Below are 17,197 nucleotides of genomic sequence, written 5' to 3'. Positions count from 1 at the left end.
CGTGTTTATTAGGGTCATAATGCGCAGGTGGGGGAATAAAGGTCTCATTTGATGGCACTGGGATTTTCATCCGGCATTTCTATGCGGGAAAAGTTGGCATAAGCAACAGCCTTGGATAGAGCAGAAAAAGACAATGAAGGCAGCACTTTTTTTTAATCCAAGGCAAAGGAAAAGTCAGCATTTGTTGAATATCAGTGACTTTAGATGGTCCAGCTGGATAAAACCCATAACCTGTAAGGTGGTCCTTTTACCTGCTGTAAGTTAAGTCCCTGGTACCAGGAAAACTGGGAGTCTGCTGGTTTGGGTAAGTTGCTTCCCTCCAAACTCAGGTGTCTCTCTCTGCAGATGTGTCTGATCTTTTCACCTCTGTTTCAGCATTCCATCAGCTCCCTCTGTCTGCTCATGGCCAAGGTTTGGTGCACTTCATACAACCTGGCCAGAGCGCGAATTGTTACACCTCTAGTTGTGGACAGACCAGCAGCGTGGCATCATATATATTCAAGAATTAGCCTGGTCTTTCGCTTTGCAATTCTACAGCTAAGGATCTATCTAAAGAAAGTAAGAGCAGGAGTTCCCACTGTGGCACAATGGGTTAAGAACCTGGCTGCCGTGGCTTGGGTCGATGCGGAGGTTCAATCCCCCACCTGTCACAGTGGGTTAAGGATCTGGTGTTGCCATGGCTGTGGCATAGGTCCCAGCTGCGGCTTGGATTCAATTCCTGGCCTGGGGACTTCCATACGCTGTGGATGCAGCCATCAAAAAAAAAGAAAAAAAGAAAAAGCAGATCCTGTGCAAATTTTTAGCAAAAAGGATTTTTATCAGGGTCTTGCTGGTAACACTGGGAAAGTGGAAACCATCTAAATGGGGGATTGATCTGATCGCCTGGTGCTCAGACACGGAAAAGACGGAGCAGTGACCTGTCAGCCGGAACCTGTGACATCTGGGGCCTACGGTCAGGATGCCCACTTACCAGGCTCAGTCTTCAGCATGTGGTACACGCACTAGCAGCCTCAACTTCCTCATCTGTAAAACGGAAATATCAGTACCTACTTCATCCGGTCACTGGGCCTCAGAGCGCCTAGGGTACATAACACAATCAGCACAGGGTCCGAGAGGCTGTAAATACTTAGTGTCAGCGCTACTTAGTAAGAAGAGAAGACAATCGTGATGGCAGCAGGCGTAATAGTAACCGTAGAAATCAAGTTCAAGGGGAAGACAGACTGATAGGAAAAACCACACCGGTGGGAATTCACGGGGAAACAAAATAGAAGCTGCTCTTGACCTCGTCAGAGGAATATATGCAGAGTAAAAGCCTCCTCAGCAAAGGACAATGTTAAGCTTATCATCCCCAAGGGGCAGAATTATGGCAACGTTATTTTCTTTCTGATTCTCTGTACAGATAAACTTTCTCCAAGGAAAGCATTTTTGGGAATTATGAGACAGAAGGAATCACATTTTGAAAAAGCATTCCTGTGTTCGATTTCGATAGTTCACAGACCCCCCGAATTGGGAGAACGTTGAAGTGTGAGCTGCCGCCACCCTCTCACTACTGATGAAGCAAGCAGGGCGGAGCATGGAGAGCTGGCTCTTTCTCCCCACCCCCCCCACCCCCCACCCCCCCCCCCCCCCCCCCGCCGCCGCCGCACAGGGAACCAGCCCCACCCAGGCTTCCCTGCAGCCTCGAAAAGCATATTGGAATCGGCCGCAAAGCACACTGATCGGGGCTCACCGGGCACCAGACTCGTCTGGGGTGTCTCTTCCTCGACCCCCGGCACATGGCATAGCATCTGGCACAGAACAGGAACTCCACAAATACTTGTCGAGTACATGTCTGAATGAACCAGTCACATGCTCCCAGATGATACTCTGCTCCCATAAGCGTTGGAAGACCAACGACAAAGGGCTATGAAAGCAGCGGTCAATCCCCTGGATGGGGTGGTGGGAATTCAGAAAGGCTTCCTAGGGCATTGTGCCAGAGCCTGGAGGATGCAGCCCAGAGACAGATCTCCAGATCCAAGAAATAGCCCTGGGACCTGGAAACACGCTGACTGGGGAAGAGGCTATTGTCTTGGTATGAAAAGGCTGAAGGTCTGCACAAGACAACGTGTTAGGAAATCAAGAAAAGAGAAGTGACTTAATATTCCATCTTTCCATTTCTTTCTAGGCCATCTGAAGAGGCCAGGTGGCTATTTGGGGAACATGATTTAAGATAATGGGTTACTAGCTGGTAAAGGTTTAATGAGTCTTCCTGTCTAGATAACATTTGCATTTTCACCAGGGGCCTCTGACTTCACCCCCAGTAATGTGAGAATTGCAAGGAATTAGGGCGGGTCTGGCAGGAAGAGAATCTCAGCCTGCAGTAAATCACGCTCCCTGACAGCCGGCTTCCCCACCCGGGAATCCTGCCAGCGAGACTCTCTCGGAAAGATAACCCCACGCACCTTCCCGCCCAGCAGCCCAGCCCAGCCCAGCCCCCTCCCAACTCCACCCCCTCCAGCAAATGCGACCCCGGAGACATTTTTACGATGGATTTTTTTTTTCAAGTTCACCACAGTATCCTTTTCATCTGCTCTCTGTACCTCTTACAATTTAAGCGAGGCTGAAAGAAGTTCCAGCGTAGACGCACGCGCGCGCGCACACACACACACACGCACGCGCTCAGAGTCACTCATTTCCCAAGACTTGATTTTTCACCACTAGTCTCCTGTTCGCAAGTACTTAGCTTGTCCCACTTGGTACTGCTGGAACCCATTATTTCCCTGGGGGCCGGGGTGTCTGCTTTGATAGGAGCAATTTATCACCCTGGCGAAATCAGACCTCTGGTTGGAAGGTAGGGCCAGGATTTATGACTCCCTTTTAGCTGGGAATGAATTTTATCCCCAGGGGTGGGAGTCGTATTAACAGATTTGGCCCGCAGCACCTGTGGCATTTGAGACAGTGGCTTCCAAAGCAAGTGGCAGGTGGGCCAGGAACCTCAGGTCCCCACACGCCCACATCTACACTGTGCCAGCAACGCCTTCACCCTTCCAAGCACAGCGAAAGTGCAATGGGGGGCATGCAATCCAACTACGCTGGGGATAAAACAATGGGTTTTTAATTAACAATGAATTTGAAATGATAACATTGACCTGTAAAGCATTTTCACTCTATATTTGGTGTGTTTGAGTCTTTAAATGACTATTCATTGAAGGTACCTTTTCAAAGTATCCATTTTTAAGCTGTAAAGTTCTTGCTCTACTGGGGCCATCTTCTTCTTGCAATTTATAGATTTGTGTTCCCGGCTGTGTTGTAGACTCAGTAAGAGGGCATGATGCACATGGGAAGGGAATCAGCTGGGGAGATTTGAAAGCGCTGGATGCCTGACTCCACCCCCAGGGAGTCGAGACAATGCCTGAGAATCAGGATTTTTTTCAAGCTTCCCAGGTGATCTTAATGTATAGCTAAGTTTGAGAGCCCCTGCTATAATATATTGGGAAATATACATAATGCATATAATCTTGTAAACAATCATTATATAACATATAATACACTGACCATGATGATTTTTGAAACAAGCCTAACAGAGTTTCAAACGAGACACCCTTCTGACAATTGTCTCTTTTATATCAACCAACCCTGACTTCTTAAATCATTTCATTGATCACATCCGTCACTCGACAAATATGCCTTAGGCGTCGTGGACAAGTGAGTGGTGTACATGATGAAGGGGCTTCCTCTTCACTAAAACTTGCATGAAATTGGGGTTCTCACCGGGAGCCACACTTGTGCTCTACGGAGTCTTTCTACCTGATCAATGAGAAACGTCCTGCTCTCCCGATTCATGATACCCAACCCTGCTCATCATCTCTGATCCTCGCCCATCACCCATCCACCCATCCATCCTTCCTGCCATTCAACAGCCATCAGGCACTGGCATGAAATAATAAATGATACAACTGCGCTCTTAAAGGAGGTGACATCCTGTGTGGAAAGAGGACACGTTAACAGAAATCACAGCAAAGGACGGGACATGCCTTGGGGGAGGTAAGCTGAAGGTACCAAAGGAGCGTGAAGCTGGGCTCCTAACACGGCCTGGGGGGGCAGAGCAGACGGCTGTCACCATCCTGAGGAAAAGCTCCGTGATTTCCGCAAAGTCACTTTCCGTATCATTAAACCATGGATTATCATCTGCAAGACAGGCATCGAAGGAGGCCCTCCATATACAGCCGTAACTATTTCTCTTTCCTTCTTTGTTCAGTCATTCACTGGAGCTAAATACATTATTCTATAGTCAGATCTTTAGTAAAAATATGAAATATTAGATGTCATACATTTTCCGATTTAGATAGTCTTTGTTTGGGGCATAACATATGTACCCAAGACTCTCTGTTTTGATCTCACCGGATCCATGGTTCTTTTAAAAGCACAGAACTTATCTCCAAGGACAGATGTCCCATGAGGAAGGCTGCAGACTTAATGGCTGTCACCGGGGTCAAGCGAACTGTGATCTTTCCGGGGCTCCCTTTTTAATCATTGACATGGGGGATTTCTTCACATTAGTCGGTCAGCGCATGATAAAGCATGTGCCTATTTTAAGACCAAACAAAGAATACTGGAGACCCAAGGACCAAGGCAAATATCTAGAATTCCTAGGCAGCCACCCAGAAGAAATGTCTCCAATGAGTCCCGGGACAGAATGGGACTAGGTCACCTTGCCCACATACCTTCAGTGACTGCTTAGAGGACTGCATAAAAAGTAAGCACCTCTTCAGGTGCAGTGGCCCCCAGGCTTTTCTGGCCATAAAGTCACCTTTCTGGGCTATTGTTCATCCTCCAGGCACAAGGGGGGGGGGCCCGTGAGGAGGCTGCTTCATGCCTGTCCACCTAAACACACAACAGAACTGTTTCACCTGATGGGACCAGGGAGACTCTGGGTTAAGATACTTTCCCAGGCCCTACCTAAGGGACTTTAGGGGTGACAAGGTGACAACTCTCTCCTCTGGGAGTTCTCAAGCACATCTGGAACCCCCACCGCCCCCTCCAATGGAGGACTCAGCCCTGGAGAGGGACATGTGGGTAAAGACAGAGCCCTGGGCACGTTCTCAGATCCTCTCTGCCCTTCTCCAACCTCTGGAACCTTTACTTAATCTCGGGGTGGCACAGAATAAAACTGGCTCTGAGCTATACTCTTCTTAATGTCTCATTCATACCCTAAGTTCTGCCAAGAATTGGGTTCCCTACCCTGCCACGGACGCCTCCTCGGAGCGCTCCAAAGTGGGAGATGCGCGCGGAAACTGAAAACGCAAATATCACTTGACCTCACCAGAATCAAGATGCTGACAGCTTGAGTGCCCCCATGGCCCACGGCCACACCCTCATCCCCAGACCAGGCAGGTTCAAAGCGCCAGCCACAAAGAGGAACTCAAGACGACGAGAGACACCAGAGAATCAGTACACACCTGCCCCCGCCCCCCGCCCAGGGGAGAGCGTAGTTCACTAATGCTGTGCCAGCCGTGTTTCCTCTTACTCACAAGTCCACCACAGGGTGAACACGTCCTCTCTAAGCTTGGTTGTCCTTATCCATCTGAGGCAGGTAGACTCTCTACCTATAAAGATTGCAGATAGGGGAGTTCAGCCCTTAGCAAGTGCCTGTGTGTAGCTGTTGCACAATAAATAGGAGCCATTAACAGATACACACTACTATATATAAAAGAGCTAAACAGGAGGTCCCGTTGGGGCTCAGTAGTTAATGAATCCGACTAGGAACCATGAGGTTGCGGGTTCGATCCCTGGCCTCGCTCAGTGGGTTAAGGATCCAGCATTGCTGTGAGCCGTGGTGTAGGTCACAGACCTGGCTCAGATCTGGCGTTGCTGTGGCTCTGGTGTAGGTTGGTGGCTACAGCTCCGATTAGACCCCTAGCCTGGGAATCTCCATGTGCCGCGGGAACAGCCCTAAAAAGACGAAAGAGACAAAAATAAATAAATAAATAAAAATAAAAGTATTCAGTATCTTGAATAAAACTATTCAGTATCTTGTAATAACCTGTAATAGAAAAGAATCTGAAAAAGAATATACATACATGCATAAATATATGCATAACTGAACCATATTGCTGTGCACCTGAAATTAACACAACACTGTAAATCAACTCCAAGAAAAAAAGAAAAAAAGAAATAGCAGCCATTATTTAAAACTTTCTCTTCTGTTTCATAATTAATACCCTTCTTAAGACTGTGAAACTTCCACCGGGCATCTTTCCGAGATTACCAGCTGACATGGCATTAGTGAGGACACACCAGGTCATCATTTGGTCGCTGCACAGGCCCCATGGAGGAAGATGTATTTGAGAGACACCCACATGTGTAAGATTTTCTAGGAAATGTGAATGATTGCTAAGGAAAGCAATTTGGCAAGGGTATGAATGACTAAGGGCAAAAGCCTGTTTCCATTTCTAAAAAAAACAACTCAAACCTTTTGTCTTACCAAGACTGAGACCGTAGCACAACTGCTCTAAGTTACGGCTCATTGTGTATGAGGGGCAAACCAGGAGTTTCCATCACACGCCCTGAGTCAGCACTGCTCCTTCGAGGCTCTCCTGGGCACTACAAACACAGATTCCCAGGCCCACTTCCCAGAGTTCTTAAATTGGAATTATTGCCAGAAAGCGCTTCCCGGAGAAGAGAGGATTTCAGAGCACAGTGGTAGGAATGGCGCTCCAAGCAGGATGCACCCATCCAGGGAGGGGCATTCCGAGAGAGAACAGGTGCAGCCACTGGGGCTCCCAGGCACATGCTGCTAGACGTGTCCCAGTCTGACTTGCTGCCCAGCACTCACGCTGGTCATAAACAGATAGCAAACCTTGGCCCAGCCCTTGGCTCCATTTGGGTAGTCCACAGATTTCTCTTCAACAAGGTTTGCTACTTTCAGATACTAGAACTGAGTCACCCAACTGACATAACCACCACACTTTCTCATTCTTCTTATTCTTCTAAGACCCAGGAGTGTTCTAACCAATAATCTTCTGAAACGGCAGTTTCTGTAAACTTTGAACTGGCACTGATTCTGCCCATCCCAGCACCTCCTGCAGGAGGTCCCCGTCTATGAAGCCCTGGCCAGAGTTAGCAGTTTGGGTTACTTATGTTCAAATCCAGTTCACTCCAGAACTTTACTCAAGCCTCGCCATTCCAAATTGTCTAAAGACCTAGAAACTCACAAGAAGTTAACCCAGTTGTTTCAATCTGAATCCACTAAGTAGCTGAGAACCCAGGAAGGTACCTTAGCTAATGATTTCCATTTGGTCTAATAGGGAAATAGGTCAATTTTATTTCTCCCTCTCTCATACTCTCTCTCTCTTTAAACAAGGAAATTCCAAGTCACACACCAAGAGCTGGATTAAGAGAAATGGCTCAGCCAAATAACACAAGCATGAAATAACAGCTAAGCCCTCACTAATGTAGCGTTCAGTCTCCCAGACTCCATTCCCAATGCTTCACTTACATTAACTCCTTTAATCCTCACAACAACCCTACAAAGAAGTTGATACTATTACCTCCAGTTAACAAATGAAGAAACTAAAGGACAAAGACAGTTAAGTCACACAACCCATAATTGGCAAGGTCTGAATTCCAACCCAGACTGTCTAGCTCTTGAGTGTACTTTTTTTTTTTTTTTTTTTTGCCTACACCTAGGGCACATGGAAGTTCCTGGGCCAAGGATGAAAGCCAAGCCGTAGCTTCGACATACACCACAACTGCGGCAACGCCAGATCCTTAACCTGCTGGGCTGGGTCAGGGATCAAACCTGAGCCTATGCATCGACCCAAGCCACTGTGGAAACAACATGGGATCTTAACCCACTACACCAAAGTAAGAACTCCCTTTTCTTTTCTGAGTGTACACTCTTGAACACAGATATTCAAAAAGTGGAACCATAAAACTGGATGCCTAGCAGAAGGCAAAAGAGTTTCAAAGTAAAGGAAGAAGATTTGGGGGAGCGTAACAGTCATTACACAAAATTCAAACCACCTCTCCAAAGCCTCAACCCTTTCTAAGGCAGCAGCATCCAACGTCCCCACACATCAGTCAGTCACACCCAAGTGTATTCCATCTTTCCTCCATTCAATATGGCGCTCCGCAGTGCTCAGCTTCAAGGTGTCCAGGATGGTAATGAGTCTTCATAGCGAGCATCGAGCATCGGGGGCTAGAGCAGGGGAGAAAAGGCTGCTTCCTTCACGGAGAGCATGCAAGTCAACTGCTCTTACGTCACTTTTAAAGCCATTTGGGAGTGAGGCCCCAGACGCCCAGCATCACCTTACAGAAGTCCCTCTGGAAGCAGCCCCAGGCATCCTGCCAGCAGATGCCACCTGTCATCTGGCCAAAGCATAGGAAAAAGGAGCCACCGGCTGGGTCCTGGGCATGGCTGCATTTGCTTTGCCTCCACCACATTCCAAGGCTGGAAGCCATCCCCAGAGGGAGCAAAGCATGGACCCAACTCCTCAGTGAAGGCACATTCACACAGACCTGGGGAAAGACACCAGGCAGGGAGCAAGCCCAGCCCTGCCACCCCTCAGGGTTGGAAATACACAAAGACTGGTGACTAGGACAGACCTGGAGGGGATGACCCAATCAGAGCACATGTGTCCCTGGAAAGTCATGGAGCAGGGTTGACAACTTCCCCCAGATCTGCCCAGCATCAGCACCAGTTCATCATGCTCACTGAACACTGAAAAGCATGTCTTCACAAATGACGCATAAGAGACCTTTCAACAGGAAAAGTGTTTTTCCATCTTGACCCAGATACTAAATACAGCATGATTAACAGAGCCCGGTGGAAGGCCCTCTCCACCAAGGCCACAGCGGTGAGACACTTAGTCACCAAGATGGGGCTCAGAGCTGAAAGTCAGAGGGCAACTCACTAACAAGCATTCAGGCAACGGAAGCGGGGCCAGGAGGCCCCCAGGGACGGCTTCCCTGAGTTCTTTATAACTAGGCCAGGCTCTTCCTGCCCAGGACCATGGCATAGGGATGGAATCGTGACACATCAAATGTCACTCTAGACCTGAGACACCCGTCCCCGTATCACTGACTCTCTGGCCAAGGGTAAGCCAGGGCCACCCTTTCCACCTTTCCATCCATGGCACAGTACTAGGCAACAGAAGGGACTTTAAAAGCATGCCTTCCCAGAGCACCACGGACACTCAGCAAAAAAGACTATGGTTCAAAGCCTTCTGGGCAGGAAATGTCAAAGAATGAGGTATCTTGATGAAGGCAACCAAGAAAATGAAAGCAATCTGGTTTCTGAAACTCAACCGCCCTGCTCCCCCAAAGCCCTTCAAAGGCTCCCAGGGCAGGCGAGTCTGTAGCCTTCAGGCAAAGCCCCGTCTCCCCTCGCCCCACCTCGCCCCAGGCTTTCCGCAGGCACCGGCACAGCGCCCACCTGCCACCCGCCGGTCCGCATCCTCGCTCACAACAAAAGCAAGAGGAGGGGGCCTGCAGGGAAAGCTGGTTTTGTCGCTAAGGTAGCAGAGCTTTGAGATTCTATGATCTTCCAGAACCTGCCCTCTAGCGCGCCCGGGGTGGGGAGGGGGCGTCCGCTCCCCCCAGGACGTCTAAACGGCGCAGTTCGCAAACCCGCTGAACGCTGTCAACCGAGGCTGCAACCTTGATCGTGGGCTATTTCGTTGCCCGTGTCGAGATGGGCAGGGTGACCGCGCGGGAGAGCGCGGCGATGCGGACCCTTGAAAACTTGTATTACAGGAGATGCTTCACGGGCTTCAGTAGAATCTCTACCGACTATGGTAGAGGGCGCGCCCGTGCTGCGGCCGCTGAGCATCTGGGCAGCTGGGTACCTGGAGGGGTGGCAGGACGCCGGGCCAGGCCCAGCCGCAGCCTCGCCCACCACCACCACCACCACCGTGGAGACGCTGGCCTCCCAGGTCCCTCCAGAGGGGAATCAGTCCCCGCGGCGGGCGATGTTTCTGAGAACTCAGTCCCACAGGGCCCGTCTAGGGCGGTCTCCGGACCCGTAGGACGCTTAGCCCCGGTTGTCCCTGGAGTCACCTGCGGGCAGGCGGGGGCGCTCCGCCTCGCTCCTGCCAGGGGGCGGCGGGGGAGGGGCGCGCGCCGGGGCCCAGGGTTGGGGGCGCGGGGGCGCCGGAGGCCTGAGCGGCGGATGCCGGGTATGCGGGCGATCGGGGAGGGGCAGAGCGGCTGCGGCACCGGTCTGCCGGCTGCACCCACGCCCGGTGCCTGCAGCATCTGCGAGGCACCTGCGCGTCCTCCCCTCTCTCTACCCTCCCCATTCTCCCTAAAACGCGGCGGTCCCGCCCGCTGCGCCCGGCTCTGCCGAGCTGCTGTTCCCACCCGGGCTGATCGCCTGGAGCCTGTAGCTGAGCTGCTGTTGCAGCTGGACTCCCAGCCCGGAGGCAGGGAGTAGGCTGAGATGGGGGATCCTGAGCCCGCCTTACAGCCCCGTGCTCAGCCGAAAGTTCTGGAGCCTTCCTTTCCTACCTTTATGGAATATGTGTACATGTGCGTGTGTGCGTGCGCGCGCGTGTGTATGTACAGTCCTTGCAGCAAGTGGTGTTGGAAACGGTCTAGGGTCTCACTTATGTATTTAAGGGCATTAAATAAACAACTGAAAACAAGCACACTGGCATATCCAGATTCAGTGTCCTTCCCCCCCCAGAGCGTGTAAATCCATCTCATGAAATAAAGCGAAAAGCCAGGGCCTTGGTAGGGGAGGTGGAGAAGGGGCTGCAAACAGAATCTTCCCACAGGAACAAATCTCCCTCCTGATCTGGGGGTGTGGCTGAACAGGAAACCAGTGATAGCATTCTTGCAAGGTTAGATAAGAAAAACAGGTGCAGCCTACCTGGAATTTATCCTCCTGGCTTGTACCTGCTGGAAATATCTGTCCTTTTTTACCCACTGTTCTGCATTTAGGGTCTTGCTGGATTCCCTAGGCCTTTTCTGCTGGCTGGTTTTCCTTGTCGCCATCCTTGTTGATCAAAGCAGGCAGTTTTAATTCCATTTAAGACCTGTGCCTGAGTCTCATCCCCAGCCCCACTGCGCTGTCTACCCTCTGTTAACAAGTTAGAGAAAGTCAATTTTCCAGGTGTTAAATAACATGGAGTAATAATTTTATAATCAGCCTGAAAATTAAGTGCTGGGTTACACCACAGGAAAATACCTTGCATTTTCGGCCTGGTCTCTGTGTAATTTCCCAGGGATCCCAGCCTCAGGGCTGCAATATTTATTTGCTTATTGCTTTTTAGTGTCTTGCTTGAAAATCCTAATTTCCAATGGAGAGAGTGAAAGCATTTTCACGGTGACACGCAAGCACATTGTCGGAGTAGAGGACTCGAGGAGTTGTTTCCTTCTCAGGGATTCGTCACTCCAGGTGGGAGCTGGGTACCCAGTTGTGCCTGAGACTTTGTGCCTGAGACTCACCTGTCATCTCCCCCCCTGCCGGCTCCTCTGGGGTCCCCTGTTAGTTCTGTGTTTACACACATTTCCTATTGCAATGAGGATCGTTAGCTTGCTCACACCATTCCAACTTTACATGGTGGATGGAGAAAGGGTGTGACTCTTTGCTCACCTCCACACCAGTGCCCCACGGGAAGCAGACAGCAGAGCAGCCCAGGCCCCACACCCCGCAGGCCCCTGAGCCCCTGCTCCAGGGCCGGTCTGTGACCACACCTGCTCCCGCACGTTGGCATGATGGAGTTCCGACTCTGAAATGATGCCAGGATTCCAACCCAGGTCTCCAGGCACTGAAGATTTGGGTCTTAGATCCCACCCACATCCCCACCCGAGCCACAGCTGTCCGGCAACGCATGGACGTGAGCCGGCAGAATCTCGCGATGAGTCACACTGCATTGGGCTCAGCAGCACAAACCGCATCAGCCCCGCAAGTGGAATTTTCAAAAGCCAGTAGGGGGGGGCATTGGAGGGAGGTGATCAAAGGGCACAAGCTTCCAGGTAGAAGATAAATGAGTTCTAGGGATGTGATGGATAACACGCTGGCCGTGGCTAACCCTGCCGTGTGACCCACGGGAAAAATGAAGAGAGCAGATCCTAAGAGAGTTCGTCACAAGGAGAAATTTCTTTTTCCTTTTGCCTTTTCTCCTTTCTTTCCTTTTAAGTGTCTCTGTATGAGAAGGTGGATATTAGCTGAATCTTTTGTGGCAATCATTTCTCAGTATATGGAAATCAAACCACCATGCCATATGCCTTAAATTTAATACAGTGCTGTGTGCCAATTATTTTTCAATAAAACTGGGGGGAAAGCCAGACTTCCAAGATGTAAAGGGGACTTATTGTGGCACTCTCTTTTTTTGGCATTTGTTTTCATTGTTATTTTACAAGTACTCTGTAGTCATTACAGGAAAAAAATCAGAAAATACATGCTGTAAAGATAAGATAAAAGTCACCTATATAGATTGAGAAATCTTTTTTAAACCATTTTAATTGAAGTATAGACAAATATCATGTGCTATCGCTTGTATGTAGAAACTAAAATAATGATACAAATGAACTTATTTACAACAAAGAAACAAATCACAGGCTTCAAAAGCAAACATGTGGTAACCACAGGGGAAAGTTCCGGGAAGAGATGGATTAGGAGTTTGGGGTGGCCTGCGTACACCATTACACACCGAATGGATGGTGGGTGGGGACCTGCTGTATAGCACAGGGAACTCTGTGATAACCTATAGGGGGAAAAAATGAAAAAGAATATATATATTCAGAATATATATATTCTGAATCACTTTGCTGTACAGCAGAAGTTATCACAACATTGTCAATCAACTAAATGTCAATAAAATTTTTTAAAATGAAAAAAAAAATTAAAAACTCACAGAGTTCCCATTGTGGCTCAGCAGGTAAAGGACCTGGCTTTGTCTCTGTGAGGATGCAGTTTCAATCCCTGGCCTCGCTCAGTGGGTTGAGCATCCCCAAACTTCTATTTGGCTCTCACAGTTGCATCGGTCTCTTCCACCATAGGAATGTCCTATCCCAGAGTTCCCTTCATGGCTCGGCCGTAATGAACCTGTCTAGGATCCATGAGGCTTCAGATTCAATCCCTGGCCTCGCTAACTGGGTTAAGGATCCAGTGTTGCCATGAGCTGTGGTGTGGGTCGCAGACTCGGCTCAGAGCCTGCGTTCCTGTGGCTGTGGCGTAGGCCAGCAGCTGTAGCTCCGATTAGACCCCAAGTAGCCTGGGAACCTCCATATGCCACAGGTGCGGCCCTAAAAAGACACACGAAAAAAAAAAAGGTCCTATCCCCTCCATTCTGGTCACGCAGGTTTCTTTCCACTGCTCTCCACACGTGCACAGGTGTGCATCCGACACTCCAAATTCACTCAACTGTCCTTCTCAACCACTGATTCCCTGAAACAACCAGAAAGTAGTGTGACTCTGGACCACTTAGTGACTTCATGTGGTATGTATGTATGTATTTATTTATTTACGGCTGCACCCATAGCCTATGGAAGTTCTCAGGCCAGGGACTGAATCTGAACCACAGCTGGGGCCACGGCCAATCCTTTAACCCACTGCACTGGGCCAAGAATGGAACCCATGCCTCTGCAGCGACCCAAGCTGCTGCACTTGGCTTCTTAACCCACAGCGCCATGGCAGAAACTCCTTCATGTGGTCTTGAAAGCACTGCCTATGTTGGTGAAATGAGCACCGTTATTCAGTAACCTAGGCTGTAGGCAGCACTGCCTCTGGCCCACGTGTGGTGCCTGGTAAACCTTCCTCGTTGGGCCCACAGGTCCTGGGAGAGCTCCTACTGCTACTCCTTCCTAGGCTTCATCAGTTGAAGGGTCCCCAAGAGCTAACAACATTCTTTGGGCTCCTGCTTCTCTTCCAACCCCCTTTTTCCTCCTTTCTCCCCAGGAACCCTCCCCTGAGACACAGCCCATCCCTAGCCGCATCGAGGGGCCCTCAGGTGGGTTCCACAGGGCAAGGCCCGGGCTTCCTCTGAGCCAGCATGCGCCCAGCCTCCATGGCCACCCCAGAGGACAGGTTCCCCCGAATCACCTCAAAAGTCTGCAGGAGCGCATATTAAATTAATACTGTGGGAGGTTCCACTGTGGCTCAGTGGAAACGAATCCAACTCGTATCCACGAGGATGTGGGTTTGATCCCTGGCCTCGATCAGTGGATTAAGGATCTGTTCTAGGTCCCTCTTCCCTCCTGTCCTTTCCCCCCTGCCTCTCAGGCTTTTAGACTTCACTGGAGTAAAGCAGTGAATTAATGTTCAGTTTTCAATCTAATTTTGATTCATGGAATTAGCAATAGAATTTTTTTTAAAGTTGCCAAGGAACTTGACCCTACAAATCCTTCAAATCTAGTCACTGTCCAAAGGAGATTCCTTAGACCTTATGTAATAGGCCAATTTATTTTCAAGCCTGAATAAATATCAAGTCACTTTTGGCAGCCAAGGAAGTTACCTACCATGACGTCAGAGTGCCCAGTACAAACAGAGCTACAGCGACGGCCTGTCTCTTAGACATAAAGAAGGGAGTGTTTTAACTTATTTGTTTCCCTGGCCTGAAATGCCCTCAGCCCTCTCTACCTCCCGTTTGTCTTTCAAAACTTAATTGAGGTCCCACCTTCCCCACAAAGTCTTCCTAACGGACTCTGGTTCCTCCAAACCTCTCCCCGCTCTGAATCCAGCATCACGTCCAGTCCTTCAAATAAGCATTTAATTATAAGGCTGTCTTGTCTTGTTCACCACGGATTCGAGGGGGTTATTCTGGTCCCCTGATGGAGACCACAGTGGGCAGGGCCCCTTGTCTTCATGTCTGTTACTTTTTCTGGATCCTGCCCAAGAGGAGCAGGCGTAGACTGAACACCAGAAGGGGCTCAAATGTCGTTGCCGATTGGTTGACTAGATCTTTCCACCGTGGCAGTCCCTCCGTGACTGGAAAGTAATCTGCCATCAGCACTGAGTCCTGATCCAGGGAAGGGATTCTACCCTGACCTCACTAAAACCACATTCCAGCCAACTGACTCTCTTCACAGGATTCCAGGTGAGAAGTTCGGGGGGTGGGGGCGGAAGTGAGCAATGCATTGTACCACCTGTCCAAACAACTGGAATAAGATACAGAGCTTAAGTACCATGAAAGAAGTAGACATTGCTGATGGGACTCCAAGGAAAAGAGACCTTTCACCAAGAGTGACCAGGCAGTGTAGACAGAGAGGAAGGCAGCAGTGGAAGGCACTCACCTGTGGGGTCAATCAGATCAGGGCTCAAGTATGGCTCTATCATCTGCTAACCATACGATCCTGGGCCCTGCAATGCTTTTCAGCTCACGGTGTGCTCAGGGACCTGGGCAACACCTGAGAGCTTGGGATAAACTCTGACTCTTGGGCTCCACCCAAGGCCTCTGGATGAGAATCTGCATTTTAATGATGATGCACATGTTTGCAAGCGTGTGAGAAGCCTGGAGCATGAGGTGATGGTTACCGCTGCCTCCTAGATCCGCTTCTTCCTACGGCACAGAGAGCCTCCAGATCATTTTGAAGGAACACTCCTCTCATAAATCACTCACCAAGTGGCTGGGGCTCGGGGGCTGAACTAATCAGTGCATTCCAGGAGTTCCCACCATGTACAGCCGGGTCTGCAACATCTCTGCAGCGCCAGGGACGTAGGCTGGATCCCTGGTCTGGCACAGCGGGTTCAAAGGATCTGACACTGCTGCTGCTGCCACATAGGTCACAACTGAAGCTCAGATCTGATCCCTGGCTGGGGCACTGCATGGACACAGTGCGGCCATAAAAGAAAATAAATAACTAAATGGTTCCTACCATCTCCCAGGCCACGGTGGCTGGTCCATGGCCAGGCATGTGGACCAGATCAGGCCAATCAGGGACAATCAGATAAAGCCAGGCTGGTGTTTGATCACGTGGAAAGCTGACTTACCCTTTCCCTCAAGATGAGGAGAGAGGCTATGGGGTTGATACTCCTGTGAACCCTTTCATGACTACTGGGGACCAAAAACGGACCATGAACCACGTAAGGAGAGCAACAAAAAGACAACTCTGGCTGGTGATGCTCAAGCCTGGATGGAGGGAGCTGGGTCTGAGTAACTATTTACTAACCTGACTCAATAAATTCCCTGCTTGCTTACGTCAGTTTGGGTTAGACTGCCTGACACATGAGAATGAATGAGGCAGCGTGTCCAAAGCGTCACACAGAGTGGCTATGCTGATACTGTGGCAGTGGTTGTGGCCCCTGCCATGACAGCTCGGGCCGTTGAACCTGCCCTTGAAATCTTTGAAAAATGTCAGTGTCTCCAACTTAACACAGGTGAAGAAGGAAAAACCTCAGGACAAGTGTATTGAACTTTGACTAATCCAGACAGAGCAGTTTCATAGGCTACATTTTTTTTTAATTTTATCGGCATATAGTTGACTTACACTGTTGCTTTGATTTCAGGTGTAATCTAATAAAAATGATTTTTAAAAAGAACTTACTTATAAAGCAGGAAAAAACACACAAATTTTGAAATCCAGCTTATGGTTACCACAGGGGAAACGATGGGAGAAGGGAGGTAAATTAGGAGGATGGGAACAACACAAACCCACTACCGTGTAAAATAGATAAGTAACAGGAACCTACCATTGGCTGCTTTCTTCTGCAGAATAAAGTTGGGGATGCAAACGTGAGGACTTGAAGACATCTGAGCAAGACGGCAAGGCAACTACCTCTCACACTTTACGAGTCTGTTCTCCTAAGACAGAGAATGCTGCCCCCCTCCCCTGATGCTTCCTTCTAGGAGTTTCACTCACTGCCTGGGCACAGGTGCTTCTCGGAAGCACAACTGGGCAGGCTTGATTCAGCTCTGCCCCTCTTTCCTTTCTCTGAGAAGAACGTGAGTTCTCCGCCGCTGCTGCTGTGGGCTGGAGGTCACACCTGAGGTTGACTCCATGCATCAAGGTACACCTGCCCCCCTGGCCACCCTACCTGCCCCAGCGCCACATCCGTATACACCTGCCCCAGGCGAGTGCAGCAAGCACAGGATGGCCTAACTGAGGTCAAGCCAGAAAGCCACTTTAGCCCACCCACGCAAAGCCATATCCTGCGACATGGCCTTCCTCTTAATTCCCTTAGCTCCTGACATGTCCAGAAGTCAAGCAGGGAAGAGAGCTGCTCTTTGGGGGAGACGCCAGGAGAGCTGCAGGAGTCAGGAGAGATGGGAGG

The 17,197-nt window shown here is 49.8% G+C and overlaps 1 long non-coding RNA gene across 2 annotated transcripts in view; it reads right to left on the bottom strand.

Moving 5' to 3' along the window:
• LOC110260062 overlaps positions 1-17,197 on the bottom strand; it is a 71,100-nt gene extending 53,903 nt beyond the window's left edge. For both annotated transcript variants that reach the window (XR_002342876.1, XR_002342877.1), the window contains exon 1: positions 16,616-17,197. This is a non-coding gene — a long non-coding RNA (uncharacterized LOC110260062). The remainder of the gene's footprint in view (positions 1-16,615) is intronic.

This window comes from Sus scrofa, chromosome 3, assembly GCF_000003025.6.
Source record: "Sus scrofa isolate TJ Tabasco breed Duroc chromosome 3, Sscrofa11.1, whole genome shotgun sequence".
NCBI lineage: Eukaryota > Metazoa > Chordata > Mammalia > Artiodactyla > Suidae > Sus > Sus scrofa.
Note: the sequence above shows the minus strand (reverse complement) of the source record. Positions and strands in the feature narration are given on the sequence as shown.